Here is a 5,000-nt window from a genome sequence, read left to right as displayed (position 1 = left end):
CCCCCCATCCAGGGCCCAGAGCTCCTGAGGTGTTTACCCAGCAGGAGCAGCCTTACGTCAGCCCTGTCTGCTGGCTCTTCCCCTGGGAGCCCATGGGAGCTGGCCAGGAGTCCCTCAGGCTCCCCTGGACGGCTTCCCCAGGAGAGGCCCAGGATGTGGGGGGGTTAAGCAGCAGGTGTGGGGGGGGGGCGGTGACCCGGCTCTCTCTCCCCCCTCAGCGTTTTCCGCAGGGTTGGAGGCGCGAGGGGCGCAAGGATCTACCGCCCGCGGCATCACCACGAACCACGCACGCCGCGGAACGACGTCACAAACCGCGAGGCCGTATTCGGAAATGGGAAGACGGGCAACGCCATTCGGTCAATCGGCCGCGACGTCCGTCTTGCACTTTCAGTATTTCCTCTCCGTTCCCCTCTGCTCTCCCCTTCCTCCCCGTCTGGGTCCCGAGACGACGGATTCCCCCCGTGAGTCCGACAGTATCTCCAGCTGGTCTCTATTTCCTCCTGACCTGCGGGTTACGGCCTCAGACAGTTTACGGTCAGCACATCCCCTCCCCCCCCCCCCCTCCCCTCTGGCTCTCTCTGGCTGTCGGCTCACATTAAACTGATCAGGTCTGATCCGGGATTTATTGGGCACTCGCCTCCGCCGATCCTCCTCCTCGGACCCGGGGGACCAGTACGCGTGTGTGTGTGTGTGTGTGTGTCTGTGCTGTGTTCTTATATCCCACCTGCAGCAAAGTGCGCCATGCTCGCATCAATGGATAGCCAAGAAGCGCGCGTGTGCGTGGGTGTGCGTGGGTGTGAAACCCACATGCCCTAGGGATCCTGGCGGGCTGTCGTGTGAACGAGACCCTCGTTTCTGCCGGCCCCTAGCCTAGAGGAGTCTGGGAAGAACCGTTCCCGCTCGCGATCCGACCGGATGCTCACGCGGAAGAGTTCGGCGTACAGAGCGCTCTCAGGTACTCCCACGCTATACCGTCTGACCTCACTACGCTCTCTGCAGTACTGAAACCGCTACGCCCCCGTGAGGTTTCTGAGAATTCAGAACGCTGACAGGAACACCGCAGCTTCCCAACTTCTCCTCAATGTCTCTGAGTCTGTTCCGGAGCAAATGGATGTAAACAGCCTCGCTCTGGAATATGAACGCTTTGTCTGGCGTATTCAGAGAGAGAGAGAGTGAGAGAGAGTGGGAGAGAGAGTGGGAGAGAGAGATAGAGAGAGAGTGAGAGAGAGTGAGAGAGAGAGATAGAGAGAGATAGAGAGAGAGAGAGAGAGAGAGAGAGAGAGAGAGAGCAGTCTCAGCCCCCTCTCTCTCTCCTGCAGGTTTGAGCAGGTGGTTCCAGGTGGCTCTCTCTCCGCGTCCCACCGAGCCAGGCTGGCCGACGGCCGGGGGGCGTGACGCGGTGGCGCACGGGCGTGGCCGCCGCCGGGCACGAAGACGGGGTCACGACTCAAACGCAACGCGGCTCAGGGAACAGGAGGAGGGGAGGGAGGGGAGCGGGGGGGGGGGGTGGGCTGCTATGTGGCGCGTTGCTTTTTAACAAGCACTCGAATAGGGGCTTACGCGCACGCGCCCTGCCTCGTTAGCCCTTCATGTACGTGTCACTATTGTTTCAAGGGAGCTGATCCAGCGCCCCCCCCACCCCCACCCTCCTCCCCCGCCACCCCCTTCCCGACCGCAGCCCGGCACCCGGGACCCTCCAGCGGGACCGAGTGTTCGGAGCAGAACCCGATCCGGAGGAGGAATCTCCACACACGCAGACGGCAAAAAATAGAGGGCTTCTGAGAAACGCTTTGGCCTAGGCTAGGCTCCGGGAGGTTTGTGGTTCTCTGTGGTTTCGTCAAACTGTTTCTTATTTGGTGGAGAAGAAGAAAAGAGCGCCGCGTCACGTCTCCCTGCTCGCGCCAGGGCCGCCGCCATCCGCCAGCTTTGGACGGCGGATCGGAAAAGCTCGTTCACGCCTGGGAACGAGGCCGGGGTGGGGTGGGGGGGGGGGGGGGGTCCGGAGCGCGCTCGTCCGAACATCTGATTCGGAGAGAGAGGAGGGGGGTGGGGGGAGAGGGGGGGGGGTCTCATCTGGAGAACCGCGACCGCTGCTGGAAGCACAACCACGGAAACACGCGGCAGCGGCGCAAACCCCCCCCTCCCCCCACCCCACCCCCCTCCCCGGCCCGACGAGACCCGAGTCGGGACAAAGGCCCGGTGCTCCGGGATCTCCCTCTGCTCGGCCCTTAAACCAGGCCCGCGGACGGAATGTTCCTGGAAAGCCGGTGCTTGACTCATCCCGCTCGGCCGCCGGTGTGACCAGAAGTAGGCCGAGTCGACGGGACTTGGGGAAAAATACGGTCAGGTTCAGGGAAAGCTAGTCGATCTACATTCTTCTGTTTGGGGAATCAGCTATTGATTTAGAGATGTTTCTGGTTGTATCTACGATAAATCACCACCCTACAGTCTGCAGTCTGTAGATCTACAGTCTCTTGGTTAATGCTTCTGAAGGACCAACCAGCTCGACACGTCAGGCCCAAACAAGCCCAGTCAATCTAGCTCATACTGTATATCTGCAGTACCTGTCTATCCCTGACAGAGAGCTATGGAGCTAGAGAGAGAGAGAGAGAGAGAGAGAAAGAGAGAGAGAGAGAGAGACTTTAGAGTTTAGAGAGACTTTTGTTTTATTATTTTTAATATTATATATATTTTATTACTTAATTGCATTATATAACTGTACTACCTTGTGCTGTGTGCTTTGTCAATACTGTATTTAGTATGGTCATGCCAATAATGTTACACCCACTTCACACACAATAGGGTGTAAACAGAAATGCACCTCTAAATGTCCTGATAACTACAGTATATTAATATATTAGAAACAATATAATGCCCACATGTCACACACACCAACAAATAATTTGAAAACAAACCAAATATTGACAAACTCCCAATTTGCAATCACAGCCACAAGTAACCTGTTGCGAAAAGAAAAGAGCAGCCATTGGAACAGAAACCTCACTGTGAGAAAGAGAGTGTGAGAGAGAGAGAGAGAGAGAGAGAGAGAGAGAGAGAGAGAGAGAGAACGGGATATTTATATGGGGCTGGGACCATCTGTATCTCATAGTAGTAACAGCTGAGGCTTGACTGAGCAAATGCCAGATAAGAATCAGATGATGTTTACAACGACAATATGTCTCCCTGACAATACGTCTGTCCAAGCTACACCACACACAGAGTCACAAACCTCTCTCTCGCCCTCCCTCCCTCCCTCCCTTCTCTCTCTCTCTCTCTCTCCTTCTCTCTCTCTCTCTCACTCTCTCTCTCCCCTTCTCTCTCTCTCTCTCCTTTTCTCTCTCTCTCTCCTTTTCTCTCTCTCTCTCACTCTCTCTCTCTCCCCTTCTCTCTCTCTCTCTCTCTCTCTCTCTCCTTCTCTCTCTCTCTCTCTCTCTCGTGTCCCTAAATGGGAATCTGGCTACTACAATACTGTCTTCAATAACAATCAGACCTGGCTCTAGTACATAAACACTCAAGAGGTGTGTTTGCTATAACTCTATTCCATAGGATAAATTCTACTGTGTAAACAAAATGGAGCACAACTGAGGATGTCAGTTCCACAGTGGTTTATTTGTCAAACAGGGCACCGTGTCCAATAAAGCGCTTCATGGTTTTGACAGTATAATGTGACAATGTTTGCTAACAGTAGGCTATTTGAGCCGGGGCAGATCGTGCTGTCTCAGGTGTGCAGCTGCTGTTCTCGTCTAATAGACGGTTCGACAGACACTGAACGGATGTGTATTGAATAACAAGAAAGTCACCTGACCACAATGGAAAATACAAGTTTGTCTCATCCTTCTGCTTTTCAGACGAGTGGAGCTATTTTAGGCGGCGGTTTAACCTTTTTATAGCAGGTCCGCCATCCGAGGGCGAGATAGGGGTTTTTTCTCGACACCGTCAGCCACCACAGGGTGATTGAAGTGGGCAAGCACACAGGAAGGCTTCGCACACACACAGGAAGTGATGACAGCAAGCCCCTCAAGTCTGTCATACACTGTGCTGTAGGTGAATGAACCTCAACCAGTGATCATTATGCATAAAGGCTGACAAATACACACTAACAGAAGAAGTAAGTTCAAAGGGGGGTGAATTACTGTACATCTCCAAATCAGCCTAAAAAAACAAGAGAAGTACATTGCTCTTCACAAGGATGCTGTCCCTGTCTATGTGTGTGTATGTGTGTGTGTGCATGTGTGCATGCGTGCGTGAGTGTGTGTGCGTGTGTGTGTGTGGTCCCTGTTGTGCGTGAGGCTGATCTGGCAGCACAATAGAGAGCACATTTCATCTAGTCATAACACTTATGTTTACTTCCCATGAAATGACTAGAAGATGCTCTGTCCTTGCAGGCCTTATCTGTGTGTGTGTGTGTGTGTGTGTGTGTGTGTGTGTGTGTGTGTGTGTGTGTGTGTGTGTGTGCATATGTGTGTCATCTGTATGCATGCATCTATATAAGGTTTGAGTGTAAAACTGTCCTGCTCTCTACCCACAATGCCTTGCCTTCCTCCCAGTCAGGCATATCCTAATAGGGCTGTGCTGCTGTGAGCTTTCATCTTTCTCTCTCTCTCTCTCTCTCTCTCTCCCTCTTTCTCTCTCTCCTTCTCTCTCTCTTTCTCTCTCTGTCCCTCTCCTTCTCTCTCTCCTTCTATCTTTTTCTCTCTCACCTTCTCTCTCTCTTTCTCTCTCTGTCCTTCTCCCTCTCTCTATCCTTCTCTCTCTTTCTCTCTCTCTCCCTCTTTCTCTTTCCTTCTCTCTCTCTACTCTCTCTTTCTCTCTCCTCTCTCTCTCTTTCTCTCTCTCCTTCTCTCTCTCCTTCTCTCTCTCTCTCTCTCTCTCTCCCCATCTCTCATGCTGAATGAATCACAGCCGTATGTGTCCATAGCAGCATCTGGTGATGATCTTGATGTCAAATTGAGGGAAGCATTTTAGCATGAAAAAGCCTGATAGAAAGTCTTTGATGAAAA

At 53.0% G+C, this 5,000-nt stretch overlaps 1 protein-coding gene across 1 annotated transcript in view; it reads right to left on the bottom strand.

Moving 5' to 3' along the window:
• LOC311314514 (nuclear factor of activated T-cells, cytoplasmic 1-like) overlaps positions 1-5,000 on the bottom strand; it is a gene marked incomplete at both ends in the record, with an annotated part of 69,722 nt that overhangs the window by 23,915 nt on the left and 40,807 nt on the right. The window lies entirely within an intron of this gene.

This window comes from Borostomias antarcticus (assembly GCF_949987555.1).
Source record: "Borostomias antarcticus genome assembly, chromosome: 10".
NCBI classification, from domain to species: domain Eukaryota; kingdom Metazoa; phylum Chordata; class Actinopteri; order Stomiiformes; family Stomiidae; genus Borostomias; species Borostomias antarcticus.
This window is presented reverse-complemented; position numbering and strand designations above follow the sequence as displayed.